The sequence below is a fragment of the Notechis scutatus genome, chromosome 1, assembly GCF_049901735.1.
Source record: "Notechis scutatus isolate UNSWTSFEM ecotype Mainland chromosome 1, rNotScu1.2, whole genome shotgun sequence".
In the NCBI taxonomy this organism is placed as follows: domain Eukaryota; kingdom Metazoa; phylum Chordata; class Lepidosauria; order Squamata; family Elapidae; genus Notechis; species Notechis scutatus.
This window is the reverse complement of record NC_142009.1, coordinates 200,247,497-200,269,680: the sequence shown is the minus strand read 5'-3', so window position 1 is coordinate 200,269,680 and position 22,184 is coordinate 200,247,497. Positions and strand designations below refer to the sequence as shown.

Genomic DNA, 22,184 nt, shown 5'->3' with positions numbered 1-22,184 from the left:
AGAAATGTATTGTTATCAGTATGACTTAAAATTAAAGAACATTACTTGAAAACACCTGTCTGGCTTTTCACAATGGAAGCATTGATACATCCTAATGTTATTAATATGGAAAAAAAATGTAAGATGTAAAGATATTTTGAATGAGAAAGGGAATTAAAAACCAAGCAGGAACTTAGTAGTCAAGGGCTGCACATTGCATGGTGGCCACAAATGCAGATACAATCTCGATATGAGAAAGATGCTAACATGTATGATTTTAATAAAGAATTAACATAATTGGACCAGATATTAACTGGAATAGATGAAAAATTGAAAAAAAATATGCTATTTATTAGGTATTAAACTTGAAAGTGAGCAGGTAAAGGAGACAATGATTGTTTGGGCTAAAAATTTTGGATATGCAATAGAATTAGACAAATGGCAAAAACTGTGGGATAGAAATGTTAAATTGACTATGTCAATTGCATATAAAGAAAATTTGTATAAAATGTTCTATAGACGGCATTTTGCACCAACAAGATTGGCAAAAATGTATAAGGATATTATATAGTATAATGCACAGATGTGTGGCGCCTGAGGGCGGTCGCACACACATGTGCAGGGGGTGTGGGTGCTGGCATGGGAGCGTGGGCAAGTGTGTGCACGTGCAATTATTGGCATGGGAGCCAAAAAAGGTTAGCCATCACTGCACTATAATGTGCAGAAATGGATAGACTAACACTTACTATTAAGGACAAAGAGGAAACTAAATACTTTTTGACATGGGACTTATTTTATCAATGGTTAGACAATAAAAACAGAAGTTAGAAAGATAGAGACATAAAAAGGATAAGTGTTAAAATGGAAATCTGTTAAAATGGACAAGCTAAATATAATTGTTATTATAGTATTAATGTTATTGTGATGAATGTTATTGTACACACCCTGATTACGATAGCCTAAAAACAATTGTACCCAGATAACACACTGTTTGATTGAAATGGAATTTTTATATACTGTGTTATACTAATAAAGCAAATAAAACTTTTTTAAAAAGTTGGTTAAAAAAGATCATAGTTAATATTTTGTGTGTGTTTTCTCTCCCACTTTTTAATTTACCACTGGAAACATTTAATTTCTGCACTCTTACATATAACATATCTGTGAGTGAGCAAAGTAATAAATTCACTTCATAGTTATTTCCTGAGATAAGGTAACCCACTAAAACAGAACTTGCATTTATTGGGCAGTAGCAAATAATCTGGCAATAAAAGAAGATGTGTAGTGTTTAAAAACAAATGCTCCTCAATTTATGAATATTTCTTATAGTTAGGGTATTTCTTTTGGTCGTGGTGTTGAATTCAAGATGTCAACTGTATTTCCTACAGCTTATAAGCTTATGTAATCTTTCCCTTCTTCCCCCTTGCCCTTACAGATTAAAGTTGTCAAAACAAAAGATATTCCTTGCTGCTTGTACTGCTTTGTTTGGACAAAAGGTGATGAATAGGTAGTCCTTTGACACTTCTATTTCATAAAAGATAGATAGAATTCTTTATTGGGCAAGTGCGATTGGACACACAAGGAATTTGTCTTGGTGCAAATGCTCTCAGTGTACATAAAAGAAAAGATCCATTTGTCAAGAGTCAAGAATCATAAGGTACAACACTTAATAGTCATAGGGTACAATAAGCAATCAAATCATAGTAGGAAACAGTAAGGATACAATATACACCATAAGGATACAAGTGACAAAGTTACAGCCATACAGTCACAAGTGGGAGGGGATGGGTGATAAGGAGTGATGAGAAGATTAACAGTAATAGCAGTGCAGACAGTTGAACAGTGTTGATGGAATTATTTGTTTAGCAGAGTGATGGCTTTTGGGAAAAAACTCCTTGTGTCTAGTTGTTCTGGTGTGTAGTGCTCTATATGACTGGAATACACATTTAAGTGTTTTTTTTAAAACCCCAGTCTTATGAAGCTGCATGTTCCTACTGCTTTTCCCTTCTGAAAAAAAAAATCAAAAGTGTTACAGGTAATTCTCGATTTACATCAGTGACCGTTCAAAATTACAACAGCACTGAAAAAAGTGATTTATGATTGTTTTTCACACTTCCCCATGATCGTGTCATCCAAATTGAAATCCCTGGCAACTGACCCATATTTATGGCTATTGCAGTGTCCTGAGGTCATGCGTTCACCTTTTGCGACCTTCTGACAAGCAAAGACAATGGGGAAGCCAGATTCACTTAGCAACCGTGTTACTAATTTAACAACTGCAGTGATTCACTGAACAACTGTGGCAAGAAAGGTTGTAAAATGGGGCAAAATTCATCTAATAAATGTTTCGCTCAGCAACAGAAATTTTGGATTCAGTTGCGGTCATAAGTTAAGGACTACTTGCATTTACAAAGCTAATCTTTTATTCTATTTATTTCTATTGGTTTTTAAGACGAACCCCTCCAAAATATGTATTTCTAATACATTTGTACAACTATAGTTCTTTTTTAGCCTACTGTATTTTGCATAAATGTGTTCAATATTTCATTATACTTGTCCATACAAAGTCTAAGTCTCTAGACAAGAGATGTCAAATTGGTGGTCCACGGGCCAGATGCATCATGCACAGGCCACACCTACCCCAGCTCTGTGAAGGGAAAAAAACGTGAAATATCACATGATGGCAACATGATGCTGCAAGTTTGACCCCCATGCTCTAGTTTTGGCAATCAGCTCAAATGTGGCAAGTGCAACCCACTGAGTGAATGAGGCCATCATTTATCTTTCCAGTGATGCAATATCAATCTTTTGACCATACCAAGAGTATGTAGAATTCATGTACCTTGCCCAGTTGTCAAATTCCAAGTACTAGGTATATTCAAGGAAATATTATCGTCTGAAAATTGTAGGTTTTGTTGCACAGTCATATTTATATAATCCAGTATTTTCCTCCCCGAAGTGTAGTAAATGTAATAAATTATAAAAACATGCATTTTGAAGACATGTTATCCTTATTACTTTTTCAATAAAGTGCTGCTTTTGACAGTCCTTTTCTAAACAAATGTAACAAATTTGGATAAATTCTAAATATTATATTTTGCTGTATAGATTGTAGTTTGAAGTCCATTAACACTCTTGCTACAGAAGTTAAAACACTATTCCATTGTCTATGCTAAAAAGCTAATCTGCAGAATATTTCTAAATTCAGGGCAACTCTCTTCCAGTTTTGGTGGTGATGCAGATTATAGAGTCTCTTTCCAAATTGGCATACATACAGAGTCATATGTCTTTTTTGATGGGGGCAGAGCTGAGAGATGCATCCCTGAGAGATTTCTCATAATTGTGGTTTGTTTAATTGACAGTTAACTGGATCACACTTAATACTATGCACTAACCCAGGTTCACAGCATGAAGAGAAGAATCATTAGTCTCCTTTTCTCTGCATCAAAACATTAATGGACAAAATTGTGATTAGGAAGAAAGTTTCTAATCTCTCCCCTCCCCACCAAAAGTGTCTGTAAATTAATTTTTCCTGTTCCCCGGCATACCATTTTTCTCCTTCTCCTCTTCAATTGTATTGATATTAACCCTAGATAATTGCTAGGTTTAAAGCACAATAGTGATTTTGTTCTTTTGGTGATATTTTGTTTCTCCATTGGATATACTGACACATGAAGTTGAAAGCACATTGCATAATGCTATGAAAAATGGTCTGGTAAATATTTCACAAGTGGAAAATTCACAAATCGTCAAGGCCATATAACAGAAATATGACTCTATTACATCTTACCTCGAGTTATTTAAAAGTTTAAAGATTTCATGTTTTTACATTTGGATCAGATTTATTTGGTGAAGCTCAATGAATTATGACATGCAATTTTGATTAGTCAGAAAGTGATGCTTTAAAACCCCTCTTTTTATATGACAGTGTTCGCTTTGGCTCACTTTGCAGTGACAAGAATAGCAAAGTGTGAAAAGCTCTAAAAATAGTTAATTAGGATTGATCACACAGCACCAGTTCTAAAGGATTACTCAGAAAAATAGCAAATGCAGTTCTAAATATATCTTTTTCAAAAATTCAGTTTTGAAAACAAACAAAAACAGATTGTATTGTATAGAAAATGTTGTGATTAATAGCTTGGGATTAAAAAAAAAAGACATTACACTTGTTTAAAATGGAATTGGTCCAAATATTGACCAGATGCTCAGCAGCAGATGGTTCATATTGTGTCTGTTCCATATTCCCAAATACAGAGATGCATGATTGCAAGAGATGCTCTTTTGTTACTTCAGACATTTGTACCCTCAAACAGGTCTTGATATTAGTGATAGTTATGAAATCTCATAATAGGCACAAAATTTATCTAAGAAAATGCTCTATGGTACCCCGGGGACCACTTCAAAATAAATATGCCTAGGGCAGCACTGTTTATATCATTTATACTTAAAATATGATCCTTCTGAGGCTATGGTCAGAAGCCCAACCTTCTCATGCCTAAAAATATTCCAACAGTATAGAAATGACCATTGTCCATAAGCATGGATTCCACATTAATGGATTAAGTTTAACCATTGCGTTGTTTATCATTATTTTTCCTCATTAAAGTTCATGCCATTACTTAACCTTGATATCTTGGTTTATGTATACTACTTGCATTGGTAATTATTATATGAAACCCATTCCTCAATGGTGTGGCATATATATTACACTGAGAAGATTGTATGATCATACCTCCTCTTCTCAGGCAGTAGTTCCTTAGAGACGGACTACTGAATGTTTGATTAAATGATTGTATTTCTTGAACTACAAAATAGGATAGTTTTATTTATTTGTTTGTTTGTATCCTGCCTTTATTATTTTTATAAATAAGTCAAGGTGGCAAACATCTCTAATACACCTTCCTCCTCATATTTTCCCCATAAGAACAACCCTTTGAAGTGGGTTGGGCTGAGAGAGAGAGTGATTTTCCCAAAGTCACACAGTTGATTTGTGTGATGACATTTTTCTTACGAGGCAGATATTGAAATAGCATCTGGAGCCTGAAATTGCCTGGATGAGAGTTAATAAACTGAAGTTGAATGGAGGCACCATGAATTGGTGGCTCAAGAATGTGGGACGTCGGAAAGCTTCTGACTCTAAATAAGATACAATTCTGCAGCTTTGGTATACTCGCGGGTTGATCTCTGTCCTTCTAGACCCTCATGGCATTGATAGTTAAAAGTGCACTGACCCTGTGATTCCAGGTAGCTGTGATTCCACAGCTGGAATGATGGCCGAGCGAGACAAAAATATCTTGCCCATAGTAGCCCATGCCATTGATAACATACATACTACTGAGGAATGGGCTTTGATTACCACAATGTGCCTAAATACCTTGAAGATTGTGCAAAAGCTGCGGCTAGTACAGACTGTGGCAGTAGGACAGTGGGATCATCACCACATAACACTGGTCTTAAAAAACCTGCTCTGGTTGCCTATGGCCTGACTGCAAGGTTTCACTGAGGACTTAAAGGCTTTTGTTGGCTTAAGTCTCTGGTAGTTGTGGAACAGCCTATTGAATACTGAAATTTAGGATCTGCTCAGGGTTCCATGGATAGCAGAGGACCTTCTCTGTTAAGGCAACCTGACTTTAAAACGCCCTTTTCCTGGCTACCAGGCTGGAACTAGATGTTTGCCTTTCACTCTTGCAGTCAGGACTATCTGCAGCCTGTTTGTTCATGTGTTTGGTTCCTTTTTAAATATTTCTCTGGCAATGCTACTTATATATTATTGTATGCTTTAGATTCAGAGAGTGAGTTGGCGGAATGGAATAACTGAAGCAGTCGGCGAGAGCTTAAATGGACTCCAGAAGATGGGAAGCTATGGTGTTGTAATTGTGAGTCAGTTGCCTAGTGCATGAATTGCAATCATATCATTGTGTGGATGCTGCAATAGCCACAACTACTGTATGATTGTAAGTAGCCCTTGTTTAGCATTGTAGTAACTGAATGACCATTGTGGATGTTAAACAAGACTATCTGTAATGGCCAAAGATCAGGAAGAAATTTCCTTGTAGTCCCTATCATTTATTTGTTTCTCTCAGAAAATAGATGTATAACAGGGATTTTTTTTAACCAGCAGAGAACCTTCAACGTATTTGAAACTTTATGACTCCAAGTGATAGGATGAAAATAATGGGAGCAGTTGTCAATTAATTTGTAGGGTACTGGCTGATTTATGGAGTGTTTTCAATACTTTAGTTTTTGAATTGCACTTGGCACAACTACTCTTCTACTAAAATCAAAACTACTTTTCTTCACAACTTACCTTTCCAACTGTATTCATAAAATTCTCAGTCATATTTACATTTTGTTGATAATACGTGCTGTGAAGTTTCTAATATAAATCAAATCCTTTCAAAGCTGTAGAGGCAAGATCAAGCTTAAGGCGCTGATATAAATCTTATATTCCCTCCGGAGCATGGGCTCTAATAGGAACAATAAGTTCAACACTTATTTTCTTTCTTTTCGTTTAACCCACTAAGTCTGAGACAAACACATTCTTTGATAGAAAATCCCCTTTTTCCTTGTTTGGCAGCTAGGAGAGCATAAGGTGCTCTGTGGAGGCATTCTGTATTTTTGCTTCGTCTGATTTGACTGTCGGATATTTCCTAAAACTGGTTTTAGAGATTAGGAGGCATTGGAGGCATGGAGAAATAAATTTAGTAGAAGAATACCTTATTGCCTTTCTATTTTTAAATAATAAACTGCATTTTATTTATTTATCTGTCATAGAGAACCAGTTTGTGGTGCTTAAGGTGCTGACCTAGAGATGTGAACTGTTGTCTTCTTGTAGCATGAAAGCCAGTAGGATGCTTTGGGCCAGTCAATTTTAGCCCAATCAGCCTCACAGGCTTGTTGTTATGGGAATAATGAGAGGCAGGAGGTGTGTTTATATTTTTAACAAAGGCAGGATAAGCATATAATAATTTATTAAATTCCTAAGAGGTCTGTAGGGGGCGTGCATAAGCGCACCAACGTGCCTACCGTCCCTGTCCTATTGTTTCTCTTATTCTTCTTTTATTTTTCTTATATGTACCCATTTCATGTATTCACAACTATGTATACACTTATACTTATTATCTTGTAAACAATTGGCAAATCAAATAAATAAATAAATAAATATTAATCAATTTGTTGACCTTTTCAGAAAGAAAATATTAAGCTTTTTTTTAAAAAATAGTAATTTTATTAAAAATTGTGACCTCAACAATTAAAAAATTAATAGATAAAGGTAACAGTTTCCCCTGTCCAGTCATGTCTGATTCTATGGGGTAGTGCTCATCTCCATTTCCTAACTGAGGGAGCCAACATTGTTCGAAGACTCTGTCATGGTCATGTGGCCAGCGTGACTATATGCTGAGGCACATGGAATCTTCCCACCAAAGTGATATCTATTTATCTACTTGTATTTGCATTTTTTTCAAATTGCTATGTTGGCAGGAGCTTGGGCAAGGGCAGGAGCTTAACCCATCTTGTGGTGCTTGGATCTTGAATTGCCAACCTTCCAGACTGATAAGCCCAGCACTTTAACCACTAAGTCACTGCGCCCCTAAAAAAAATAACTAAAAAAAGAAAATGAAAAAGATGCTAGAAAGAAAACAGGAAAAAAATAGAAAAGAAAGAAAAATAGTACATATAGTAAATAAAAAGAAATTAAATATATAAAGAAATTATTTCCTCCTTAATTGCAACAAATATAAACAATTTTAGTAACTTATCACCTTCTCGTAAAATACAACAAATGATCTCTTCTTCTCATATCTCATCTTTTATCTATAAACGGATCCTTAAAAAACTGTGTAATTTCAGTCCTGATCAATAAAAGGCCATTGAGGGTTGCCAGAAATAGTAAGATCTCTATTTTAATTTTGATCAAATAAACCAACTTTATTTTCCTTTTTAAAAATTTCTAACAAGATTGATCTTTACTCCTGTCTTAAAATTTAATTTCTTTTCATTTTTTTCTTTGTCTCTTCTTACAAATTCTTCAAAGCTTTAAAAAGCCTCTTCTATAAATCTGATATAGGGAAGATCATCCAGGTCACTCAATTGGTTTATTATTTGTATATTTCTTTTAATTATTAAGACATCAAGCAGTTTTTGTGTGTGTGGCTAGTGTAGCATATTTTTCCATATCATTCTTATAACCTGTGGTTTCTAAATCCACTTTCAGATGTCTCAGTCTTGCTTGGTAAAACCTGTTCTTCTTTCATGACATCTTTAAAAGATAGCCTCTCTATAGAGACAGGCACATCTTAAAATTAACTTCTGGATCCATTATTTAAAAATATCCTTCAATATGTCCAATATTAAAACATTTTGTTCCATTCTGTATTTGTAAGTCAAATATAAGTGTTCTCATTTAATTATAATATTAAGTTCCTTCTATTCCACTCCAGTATCCAGCCTTCAAAGTCCCTTGGTTGTTTTTTTTTATAAAGAATTTAAAACAAAAGCATTTCCCCCCCACAGGAAGGACCCTTATAATTATTTCTAAAATCTTATTTCAAATTTATCTGGACACCTAGTCTGTTAGTTATATGATAAAAATCAACATTTTGACCACCCTTTTCCTGTTTATTATAGAAAAAAGTCCTTAAATCTTTAAATTTGTATTTTAAACTTCTTTCACTAAGGACTGAAGGCAATTCTCCCAGGGCTGTAAGAATTGAGGATCCAAAGATTCCTATTAGCTCAAAAGCAATTTCCAAAAGTGATTAGAAGGGAGTTTAACTATTGTTTCCAAGACCACCATGCTTAGGCTTCCATGATAAATGAAATATTATATATAATGACAATGGCTCACATTGGGAACCGATGCAGAAACACCACTTAAAAGCAAACTTTAGAAAAGTAATAAACTTTGTTGATTTTTACCAGGCAACCTAATTTCCTTTGTAATTTACTGTCATGTTTAAATGCACAATTAAACTTGTCTAATGGAGAAGTCTGATGAGACAGCTGCAAATAAAAACTGTCATAACTTTATGGAATATAAGTTCATAGTCCCCAAGTAACTTAACTTTGGCTCATTTTGCTGATCCGTGCAATTTCCACGCTGGCTTTATCATTACTGTAGGCAAAGGGAGATGGTTGCTCAGACAGCAGATCCTAGTGAGAGGCAAATTCATTGGCTGTTCTACCCCTCCAACCTAGTCGTCAGTTTTCAGGTATAATGAAGAAAGCTAATCCAATCTTATCCAGAGTAGTTTCAGTGACAGCTTTAATTGCTGCAAGGACAGACAGCACCATCATATACTTTAGGTAACAAAATCTGGTGGTTGAAATGTTCTGCAACATAAGAAAATATCTTTGTGGTTCATTAATGAATGCAAGAAAGGAATTTCATATGGAAGCCTTTTATATTTGAAAGATAACTCAAACTTTTAGAATTCTCTTAAGAAAAATTTAGTCCAAAAGATGTTTGACAGAGCCTTTTATTAAAATTCAGGGGCTGTGATCCAGCAAACACTGATTCAGGATCTTAATGGTCTCTATCATATTTATATTTATACATGGAGGAAATTCTAACATACGGTAGAATATGTAGCATCTTATTCTCCCAAAGAGGCAAAGCGTTTTTTTAATCAAATGATGGAATAAAAAGCCATCTTATTATTTCCCTTCTGAATGAAATAATTGTTGGATACAGAAATTATAGAACATAATTTATTATATTCTATTTATTATATTATACTGATACAGCCTGGAGTTTCTGTATCAGTGAGATGAGTGGCATATAAATTTCATAAATATATAAAATGCTTTAGGACCCCATAACCTTACTATATCATTCCTCTAATGCCTAACAACACTAATGAGATACGACTCTGTGGTAGGATAAGGGACACCCTTACACACATGTGAACTGCATTCACTACCAAACTTTGCCCATCTTCTATGTGAACTCCTTGATGTGCCCTTATAAGAAAACATACACAATTAACTGAATTGATTTTGAGTGGTGTTAGGGGAGAAGAATAAGCCTGAAACCTTTGGTCCAGTAAACCAAATTGTTTCTATTTACTGACCATATCTCAAAGATAATATGGCTAACATGTTGATCTTGTAGGAAGGGATAAATAATAAAAAGATGATTCCATTGCAACTTCATGCTTGTAATCCACCATAGAGTGTTATTGGGGTCACTAAACCGATGGCTGGTGACCCACCGAAGTAGGGAGTCTGCTAGAGTGTTTGGCTAATGAAGATTGAATGATGAGGCTTTAGGAATCTGTTTATTGATAAGAGATGAGATATGGGAAGAAGAGGTCTGTTATTGCATTTGTAGAGAGGACGCCAGGTTACTGAAATTGTTTGCTGTTTCTTACTATATTCCTTTTCTTTTTCTCTACTGTTTTCTAATTATTTCTTTGCTTTCTATTTTTTCTTTTATTTTTGGCACTGTTTTTCATTCTTTTTTTACTTTTTTTGTTTATATTAGTTTTTTACCTTAATAAAATTATTATTTAAAAATATATCCATTTAAAAATGAACTCACAAATGTTTACAGTTCTTTCTTTTTTAGTAGGAATACTGGTGGTACTTATTATATCCATCTTCTCCTATTCTCCCAACTTTCCCAGATGTGTAAACTTTGATTCCCAAAATTCTCAGCAATAACCACATCAGGGGAAGAATTATGAAAAAAAAAGTAACCTGTATATCTAGAGCGTGCCCAAATTCAGGATTATATATACATTCTAACTAATGCATGCTTTTCACAGTATGTTTCAGAATATGTGCAATATCATACAGAAACTATTAATAGTTTCAGCAAAAATATTCTTTTATACAGTAGAGTAATAGTATTTTTTTCAAGTATATAGGTAGTAATGAGCGATCGCTCACGGCCCATTCAAAGTTGTGCTGGAACTACCTGGGATCTATTTATGACCCTGATTCAAAGTTCTGGTGGTTGTTCGCCCCCCCCCCCCCATGGTCACATGACCATACTTCTGGTGTTTGGCAATCAGGCTGTATTTACAGCTGTTTGCAGTATCCTGTAGTCATGTGACCATGTTTTACTATGGTTTTACTGAAAACTGGTACCGTAGTTACTTCCTGTTTTGGTAAAACCAGCCTCATACCAAACTATGAGTTTGATACTGACTTCTGCAAAAAAAAAAAAAGTCTTAAAATGAGGTTGGTCACATGACTGACATACTTTATGACCATTATGAATTACAACTGTAATGGGCAGTCTCCATTACAGTTATAACCTGAGTCTACCTGTAAATAAGTAAGTGCTATGCAAAAATAAAGAAAGTAATCAAGAAAGTAATATAACATGGGTATAGATGTACTTTTTTAAACCAAGAGATGTGATGCATTGGCCACCCTCTTAATGTATATTCTGAATAGCTAAATTTATGGTGGCAATGGTAGTAATGTACTGATGTCTTTGGGGAAGTGGAATTTTTTTTGAGTCCTTGGGTATTAAAAATGAAAAAAAAAAAACTGAATTAATCTTATCAGAACCTTAACATGCTTCTTTCAGGGTTTTCTTGAAGCAAAATGAAAAATCACCCACTGAGTCAATGCTTTGTTACGTTGTATTAGCAAGGTGATCTTGAGATGCTCTAGATAATTCTCTAGATCCAATTCCTTTGTGAGCACACGGTCCTATATGTCTCTTGAACGTTTACAAGGCGCTCATTATTCCATTCAGTTGGACATCTGGAGCATGGGCCTCTTCCTGGTGGAGCTGTCAATCGGATGGTACCCCATCCCCCTGCCCAATGGCAAGGAACTGGAAGTGATCTTTGGTCGTCCCATAGTTGATGGGGCCAAAGGGGAGACCCACAGCATCTCTCCGCAGCCCAGGCCCCCAGGACATCCTGTTAGTGGTCACGGGATGGACAGCCACCCCTCCATAGCCATTTTTGAATTGCTTGACTACATTGTGAATGGGCCATTTCCAAAACTGCCGACTGGGGTTTTCAACCAAGAAGTCACCCAAGTTTGTAGATAAATGCTTAATTAAAAAGCCTGCTGAACGGGCAGATCTAAAGATGCTGATGAATCACACCTTCAACAAGCACGCCGAGGTGGAAGAGGTGGATTTTGCCGGCTGGCTATGCAAGATAACATAGTTTGTGAGTTGTCCCCTGCTCTACACATATTGGTCAACCAAACAACTGAATCCTTGGAATAGAAGCTTGAATGTCTCAAAACAGGCCATCAGAAAGACTAGAGTGTTGCTCCTCTCTGTCTAGCTACCAACCCATCTTTTTTCCTCTATTTCTCTTTTTCCTCTGAGACTCAACAAGGCCTATTGACAAGAAGAAGTTCTTTTTATAGCCTGAGAGGATCTGAATCTGTCTTGAGCTCTGCATGCCACATGAGCTTATTGACATATTTATATGTATAGGTCTAAGAAAGACTATGGTGGTTGACTGCAGTTCCTTAATGATAGAACTTATGAATTAGGCACTTCAAAGAAGCACTGAAGTGATACAAAAATAATAGAGCAATTGATACTAAAATAACATATCGTTCATGTCAACTTTCATTGTGGGGTTTCCCCCCCTTCTGTGGTACTTGATTCCTTATAAAATTTAGAACAAGGGTTTTCTTTTAAATCTTATTTGTACAGTGCCTTTGGGAAGCTTGACAGTAAAGTGCTTTATAGAATTTATTGCATTGCATTACCACATTGTAAATTATCCCAGGCTACAGAATTTCACACAGCCAATCAGGGAATGAATAATGGGCAGATAGTGGTGCATCAGCTTGATGTGCATTCATTGCAAGGATTGAATAGATTTCAGTTTTGGTAACAGGCATATAATCTGAAGAAGAAATTTGGAAGATATTTTGTTTCTTTAAAAAAGTCCAATATTTAAAGCAGTGATGGGATTCATTTTTTTTTTACTACCGGTTCTGTGGGCGTGGCTTGGTGGGCATGGCAGGGGAAGGATACTGTAAAATTTCCAGTCAGAGGTGGTATTGGCCGGTTCTCTGAACTACTCAAAATTTCTGCTACGGGTTCTCCAGAACTGGTCAGAACCTGCTGAAATTGTTGACTTTGATTTAAAGGCTTGGGAATGTACTGGCCTTTCCCAGCTGAAGGTGTCAGACAGCATCATTTTGGAACTATGTGAACACAGATTTCTTTTCTTGCTGTAGTGCGGAGTAATGGTCGCTTTGTCCATTTGACAAAAGGAAGCAGCCACTCTAAATAGCAATCTGGAATGAGTGGCAAATTTGAAATGAGATCCTTCCTGTTATTATACCCTATATTTCATATACCTTTTGATTCTTTGCTTTATCCCATCATAGGTTTTACTTAAAATTGTTGACTTACTTTCATTTAAATATTTTGAATTTTGACAATTTATTTAAACAATCCTTTTCATGAAACCACTGTTTTGGATATAATCTGTTCAAAGAACACAATAATCTCCTTTATTTAATATAAAGGTTTTTTTTTTCTTTAAAAGCTATTTTTGTTAGGTTAATTTTAAAAAGTACCATTTTCGCACGTATAAATCTACATCAAATTTGAGGGAATCAGAACTCATATATTGTCATTGTAATAATTTGTAAGATAATTATAATACATAAAACTTATCAGCAAAACATTTCAAAGAGCTTCTTTTTGAGTGGAAGCAGAGATTATTAGATGTGTCTGAGAGGCAAATAATGGGATAACTTTGAATTAGTTATCAGCCAATAATTTATCAAAGTGTAGATGATAAAAATACTTATATTAGATCAAACGTTCTTTGCAGTTATTTGGAACCATAAGTTTTACTGCTGTGGCTGAGATTTTCAATAGATTTGGTTTAGAGACAAGGTAAAACTGACAGTCTCTTTTTAATTATATAGCTATGCAAAAATATATAGATCAAGTAATAGTAGGTATGACGGCAATAGTATTTGGAGAAAAACTTAGTCAAATGTCTGCCCATGAAGCATTTGCAAGCTTTGTGAGAAGTGTTAAAGAATAGTAGGACTTTTAAAAAAAATATTTATTGTGAAAAGCATGAGCGTTTATGCTTTCAGGAGTTTTTTTTTAAAACTAATGGAAAGTTATGCCCTCTCAGGAATATTTGAGATTTCTTGACAGGTTAGGATACACATGAGTTGTTTAGGAAAACAAGCAGAGTATTTTTTAAAAACAAAAAAACCCTGAAACTTTTAAAGAAAGCAGTTAGAAGCTGAGAACACACACACACAAATACATACTATTTGCAGAATGTCTAATAGGTTTCCACAATACTTTCTATTTTTTCCCATTTAAAGGTAAAATGTATTGTATAGGAATCAAGTCAACACCACAATGGTGAAGCCAGCTGACTCAACAGTGAAGTCACAGCAAAGTCTCACAAAATTCCAATTTTGAAGTGGGAACAAGCAAAAAAAATTATTGGCTTTAGTGGATACCCTGTGCTGATATACCATTATCTAGCTAATTTGTCTGGATTCCTGGGACTGAGGCAATTCCAAATCATCTATAAGGGCAGATTGCAGAAAGTGATACTGAATGGGTTACATCTCAGGGCCATTGGCATATAACTTTTTACAGCAGTGGTAGGATTCAATTTTTTTTTACTACTGGTTCTGTGGGCGTGGCTTGGTGGGCGTGGCAGGGAACGGATACTGGAAAATCTCCAGTCAGAGGTAGGATTTGCCGGTTTTCCGAACTACTCAAAATTTCCGCTACTGGTTCTCCAGAACTGGTCAGAACCTGCTGAATACCACCTCTATTTTACAGGATTCCTTGCTCTTGAAATGTATCCAGAAATCACATCTGCTACTTGGGGCTTTCTGAGCAGACCATATTAAACTGATCATATTGTTCTACTTTAAAATGTATACTTATTAATAATTATCAATAAATAAGTGTTATTAATTATGTATTAATTGTTATTTGGTTGTTTTTAATTATGTGAGCTGCCCATATTACAAATGTGGTATGGAGGGGTATAGAAATTGAATTAAAAAAAATACAAAGGAGCTACAAGTTGGTAAACTTTTTATTTGTACTTTTTAAAAGGATAACCTTTAAAGGGATCAGAGGAGGCATCATCGTAGGCAAATTCAGGAAAGTTGTTACAGGTGGTCCTTGACTTAATCACAGTCCAGTTTGAAATTTTGATTGCAAGTAGTTGAGGTCACAAGATGACTCACTATATGATTAGACTCAATTTTAGCCCATTTTTAAAATGGAAAAATTAAAAGAAATTCCAATTCCAATGATAAGGACAACAGATCAGATAGAAACAAAGGTAAGGTATCCCCTCTCCCTTCCCAAAGGCTTGAGTGAAGAACCAGGTCTTCACAGCCCTTCTAAACAACAGCATCATGGGGCCCAGCCAGATCTTGGAAGGAACCTCATTTCAGAGGTACAGAGAAGCCACACTTCCAGTGTCCTGACATCGTTTAATGAAAGAAACATAGATCACACCAACCCTTCAAGATCAAATTGGTTGGGTGAATACTATGGAAGATAGGCGATCCCCAAGTAACAAGGACCTATGCCATATAGCATTTTATAGCATCTTGAATTAGACCTGTAATGAAACTGGCAGCCAGTGGAGCTTGCAAAGCGAAATGTTACATGGACATACTGAAGTAGACCTATTACTCTCTGAACTACTGCATTCAGTATCAGGTGGAGTTTTGTGGTGGAGTTGAAGGTAGCCCCATGTACAGTGCATTGCTGAAGTCAAGCCATGAGATGATCAAGAGTTGTCCTGTGGAATGTAATCCATTGTAACTATACTGGGTTATAATAGATGATCAAGGCTACATTAGCTAAATATTTATCCTATTGTCATCAGTGGTCAAGTTAGTTATGTCCTTATCCTCATTAATTTCAGTGGAAATATGATTCAGCTAATTTTGGATTCATGCTGTTTATATGAAAGATATTCAGTTAATTAAAAAAGGCAACAGCTATTTATGAATCAGGCAATTAAAATGAATACAACATTTTTTAGTTTCCATAAACTATATAAGAGTCACAGTGATAGCATTATTTTAAGTCTTAAATTATCTTAACCACAACCCAAGAGCTAATAATAGAATGAAACAAATTAGTTTCACCACTTGTTCTCTTAAAAAGACAGTAATGTATCGTTGAATAGGTCTTCTTTGTGGTAATATAACCTATTGATCATTTTATCATTTTCTGTAAGGCCTTTGTATAACTAGCAGTAAGTCTAGGAAGATGTGGGCATTCTTGGTGGGGGTAGGAGTATCTTTGCTCAGAGTGCCTCATTCTGTTTTGATTCTGCCAGTTTAGAAGGAATAGGAAAATGGGTGAAAGTTCAAGGTACAAGATACACAGTTGTGCTTTCTCATGGGACTTTCCAAACTTTCCCATGAGACTTTCCGTGGCTGTATGATCTCATCCTAGCAAGGTAACATCTGGGACTTTCCAAGATTGTGTGTTCTCATGCTGGTGAAGTAATCTCCTGTTGAGGTCATTGTTTTCTGAATATGCATACTGTATATTTTGCTTGTGTTTTTTCTCAATAAATACTGCTACCTGAGTTCTCTCAGGGTTGGCATTTTTCTCAGAGACAGTTCCCTGTGTCTCATTTCAATGTCAAACCACCATAAATGGTGACCCCGACGTGATAGCTGGAAGGCTATACGTTTCCCGCATCCTATACTCATCGTCGCGGACGTCGACTGGGCCCTCATCTTCTTCGCTGGACGAAGATAGATTCTTTTCGTGAGTATGGGGGGGAGATCTCTCGAAGGCTCAGAAAGAGCACATCAGGGAATTGAGAGGGATCATTGGGAATAGTTTTGGGTTTGGAATTGGCAGTAGGGGTTGTGCTGTAGGAAAGAAAGAAATTGAGGACTTACTACAGTATGTTTGGAAAAATATTAAGTCATATCCGGAGGGAGGTAGTATTAAAGTAGAGTCCTGGAAAAAGATAGGGAAATTTTTGCACGAGGAGCCTCGTGCCCCTTCTTCAATTTTGTTAACCTGGAGGGTGATAATGGATGCATTAGCTACTTATGAACAACCGCTCCTATCACCCCCTGAAGAAGGTTTGCCGCTTTACCATGCGGTACGTTTGTTGCCGCCGACGGCACCTCCAGATAAATCTGGGGGACTGTCTGGCGCTAGAAATACTTTGTCAGAGGATAAGAGTTTACCTTTAAGGGTTCAGGTGGATGCAGTTACTGCAGCTATTCAAGAAGCAAAGAATAGAGGGGAATTATCAGGAGATGATTTGGTGGAGTTTGGAGTAGAAGTTCAACTTAATCCAGTGGAAATTGTCATGGATGCTGCATTAAATCCGCAGCGGGAGTGGAAGCCTTTACCTCTCAGAATTTTGAGGGAAATTAAGCAAGCAGCAAAAGAATATGGTGTTAGAACGCCATATACTCAGGCATTGTTAGAAGCAGTTGGTTATGGAAATAAAATGATTCCGGCTGACTGGAAAGCTCTGTTGAATATGATTTTAACTCCAGCTCAATATTTGGTGTTAGATCAGAAATGGAGACAGCTGGCAGTCCAGAGGGGAACAGCAAATGTTACCCCAGATCAGCTTTACGGAGCTGGTAATTTTACAACAGTGGAACAACAGAGAGATGGTATGCCTGAGGAAGGGTTCGTTCTTCTCCCACAAATAATTTTTCAAGCCGTAGGGGCTCTCCCTGACGGCGAAGGTGGTGAGAAGACCTTTACTAACATCAAACAAGGGAACAATGAACCCTATGAAAATTTCATTAGCAGATTGAAATTGGCTATAGAAAGACAAATTGATAATCAATTCGCCCAGAAAGAGTTGCTTTTTAAGTTAGCAGTAGAACAAGCTAACACAGATTGCAAAAAGATTTTAAATCCACTGGTAGCAAGTGGAGAGAGAGAAATCGCAGATTTGATTAATGCATGTAGGAAGGTTGGGAGTCAGTCTTTTAACATGGAAACTTTAGCTCTGGCTTTACAAACAGGACATGCTCAAAAGGGGAATTGTTTCAATTGTGGGAAGCCTGGACATTTTAAAGCGCAATGTCGGGCTCCTGGAGGAGGTCAAAGTCAGCAGAATAAGAGATCAATGGGACAGGGTGTTCGTCCTAAATCAGTGTGCCCAAAATGTAAGAAAGGATACCATTGGGCATATCAGATGCTCCTACAGTTTTTACTGATGGAGGGAAAGTTTTGGTGCTTGTGTTTGGAAAGATAAATCTGGAATTTGGCATACAAAAGTGACTTCAGAGCAGAAGTCTGCCCAGCAGGCAGAACTTGTTGCTGTAGTTTTGGCTTTTCAAAATTTTCACAATCAGGATTTTAATTTAATAGTGGATTCATTGTATGTGTATAATTTGTTACCCTTTGTAGCAGGTTCTTATTTGTCTCCTGGAATATCACCTGATATTTTAAGATTGCTTTTGCTTTTACAAGGATGTTTGGAACAGCGTGTGAATGTGTGTTTTGTTGCTCAAATGCCACGCTCAAGACCATGTTGACTAAATTAAATAAAAAAGGAGGGAAGCTCCTGGGGCTTCCGGCGATTCAAGATCAATTAAATCTAGCTTTATATACTTTAAATTTTTAAATTTGTCTGGTAACCCCCTGCGGCGCGGCCAGCAGGCATTTTTCTTCTCCTTCTACAGATGCGGTGAGACCTCGGGTGTTGGTGCGGTTCCTTCCAGATCCAGCATGGGTTCCTGCTGAGCTGATAACGTGGGGACGTGGTTATGCAGCAGTTGAACATCACCAATTGTTGGTTGTGTATGCACCTTCCTGGGAGAGTGGGAGAAGGACTGACTCTACATGGAGTTCCATTTAATCGGTCTACTTTGCAGACCGGAAAGCATAACATTTCATATGCCATGAACTTCACGGTCAAGGTGAAGACTGCACTACAGTCTCCAGCACATTTATGTTTCCAAAACATTACAAACTCACAATTCTTGGGGAATCATAGTGTCTGCAATTACACTATTAGTTGGACAAATGGTTCAGAGAACAACATAACTTGGATAAATGGGAAAAATGAGTCTGATGCATTTGGCCAGTATCAATATCTAGACATGAAACAGCTGATGCAAGCGGCAAGTCAACAAGGTTATGTACAGCTGGAAGGGTTTTGGTTTTTATGCGGACTGTGGGCATATCAACAAATCCCTGCAAATTGGTCAGGGACATGTACTTTGGGGTTTGTCATTCCGGTTATCTATAAGTTAGATACATTACCTCCTGATGTTCGGATCCGAAATCGTCGGGAATTGGATTCGGGTCTAACCATGGGAGGTAATCTATGGACACAAATTTCTCGAGGTCTTATCCCGCCTTTGGGAATTGCTATGAACTATAGGGATATTCATATTTTAAATAATTTTACTGTTGCTATGTTTAATGATACTATAAAGAATATTAAGATGATTAATGTAGAAATGTCTGAAATTCGTACAGTTACTTTGCAAAATCGATATGCTTTAGATATTATGTTAGCTGCTCAAGGAGGAGTTTGTGCTTTAATTCATTCACATTGTTGTGTTTTTATACATAATTATGAGCCAAACATTACAAAGACTGTTCAGGACATGGAAGATCGTATTGCTCAGCATCAATCTGGAGCCGATGGGTTTAATGCATCATTCTGGGACAGTCTGTGGTCCTGGCTTCCTGATGGATCATGGTTTCGCTCCTTATTGCAAGGGGTTGTTATTATTATTGCTATATGTATCTTATTATGTTGTTTTATTCAATGTATTCCTAATCTATTACAAATGTGTACCTCAGTCTTCCGGCGTGAGGGATCAGGTCATGAGGGAACTGTGTACTATGCCACTAAAACACCCCCTATCTTTGAATAAATAAAAAAGGAGGGAATGTGGTAATATAACCTATTGATCATTTTATCATTTTCTGTAAGGCCTTTGTATAACTAGCAGTAAGTCTAGGAAGATGTGGGCATTCTTGGTGGGGGTAGGAGTATCTTTGCTCAGAGTGCCTCATTCTGTTTTGATTCTGCCAGTTTAGAAGGAATAGGAAAATGGGTGAAAGTTCAAGGTACAAGATACACAGTTGTGCTTTCTCATGGGACTTTCCAAACTTTCCCATGAGACTTTCCGTGGCTGTATGATCTCATCCTAGCAAGGTAACATCTGGGACTTTCCAAGATTGTGTGTTCTCATGCTGGTGAAGTAATCTCCTGTTGAGGTCATTGTTTTCTGAATATGCATACTGTATATTTTGCTTGTGTTTTTTCTCAATAAATACTGCTACCTGAGTTCTCTCAGGGTTGGCATTTTTCTCAGAGACAGTTCCCTGTGTCTCATTTCAATGTCAAACCACCATATTCTTCATTTACTAATACATTTGGTCAAGTTAGAAGAGTAAGAAAAGCTTCATCATCAGTGATTTATTATCCAGGTTTAGGACAATTGGCTAGTGTAAACTCTTTAAACTCACAAAACCTCTAGTACTACAGTGTAACTCTCACAAAACAAACTTCTCCTTGGCTACTTATCCATTATAGTGTGGTCTTTTAATTGCCTCTAAGTGTTTTTACAACCTTCATCAAACTTCAGTTCCTAATAGTTCTGTTTTCAGTAACTTTCCTGAGTATAGTATTTGATTATATACTTTCACATCTTTTTGAAATGTTATAGCAAAAATAACCAATATTTCAAATCTCTCTGATTTCTTTCTTACAACAAACATTCTTACATCAAAATCTATTTTTTCACATTATGAGGTTGTTCACAAAACTGAGTATAAATTAGTGAGTAATGTAGAACAATTTGATATCAAATCCTAAGCAATAAAGAATGGAAGAAGCCTCTGAATTTAGAAGAAAAAAATATATAACAAACATCTTTTTGGGTGATTAAAAAAAAAACAAATTAAGGAATCTCCTCATCATTACATTATGTTAATTTGTTCTGTTTGAATTGACAGAAAAATAATAATAAAGACTAAGAGGGAGCAAAAGGAAGATAGAAGGAAATGAAATATTATGTCAATTGAGAAAGCAGCCAGAGGAAATACAATCATAAGAGCTTTTGTTTTAGGTCAATAAATTTACTCTTATGAAAACCAGTCCATATGTTATTACATTTATATAAAATTCTGGAAGATGTTACTTTTTAAAAGCATTTTTAGAATGCTTTTAAAAAGATTTGGGGATTCCAACTTAGAAAAAATTTAAATGTATTTTTAAATTGATTATTACATAGACCTTATAAGGAAGTAGAACCAGCTCAAGAAAGAATAAAATGCTGCTTCTGTCTGCTAAGTCAGACAGAAGAGAAGTGGTCCAGGTTTTTTCACTCTTTCTATTACAATCAGGTAAAATGAAATCATGAATGAAAGCAAATACAGTTAGTCCTTGACTTAGGACCACAATTGAGCCCAAAAATTATGTGGCAAAGTGAGACATTTGATATGTGAGTTTCGCCCAATTTTATGACCTTTCCTGCCACAGTTGTTAAGTGAATCACTGCGGTTAAGTTAGTAACATGGTTGTTAAATGAATCTGGCTTCCTGATTGATTTTATTTGTCAGAAGGTTGCAGATGTTGATCACATGATCCTGGAACAGTGTAATCATCATAAACACGAACCAGTTGCCAAGCATCTGAATTCTGATCACGTGACTATGGGGATATTGCAATGGTCATAAATGTGAAAAATTGTCATAAATCACCTTGTTTTAGTGCTATTGTAACTTTGAACACTGACTAAACAAACTGATGTAGGTCAAGGATTACCTATATCCGTGTCCCAGAATAACGTTGCAGGATCCAATCTGAAAATAAAAGGAATTACCGTAGATAGAATAAAATAGAATGAAATCACTACATGGAAGGAGAAGACAGATGGAGCTGATTTCTCACCTGTGCTTCCTTTGGTTCTCTCTGTCTGATACAATAGAGTTTCAATAACCTTAGTTGAGCCTTATCACTCTTATTCCTATATAAGCATCCTTTTAATAGCAAAAGATTTGTGTAAGGACCACATAAAAGTGGCAGTATGCAGTGCCAAGTCATAAACATCTTAAAGTAGGAGATATTATAGTTTTGGGGATTATTTTTCTCTGGAGAAAATCTGATTTGGATATTTGTCACAAGGACAATATAAATATTTGTCTCAACAATATAGATATGTCCTTCTGCTCAACATTTGTGAGTTGTGCAGTTCTATTAGATTTCATCACTATGCATTTTTTCTTGTCCTATGTA

The 22,184-nt window shown here is 36.1% G+C and overlaps 1 pseudogene; it reads left to right on the top strand.

The window, feature by feature from the left end:
• The first annotated feature begins 5,249 nt into the window (after positions 1-5,249).
• Positions 5,250-12,116, top strand: LOC113420265 (dual specificity mitogen-activated protein kinase kinase 2 pseudogene; annotated as a pseudogene).
• The last annotated feature ends 10,068 nt before the right edge of the window (positions 12,117-22,184 follow it).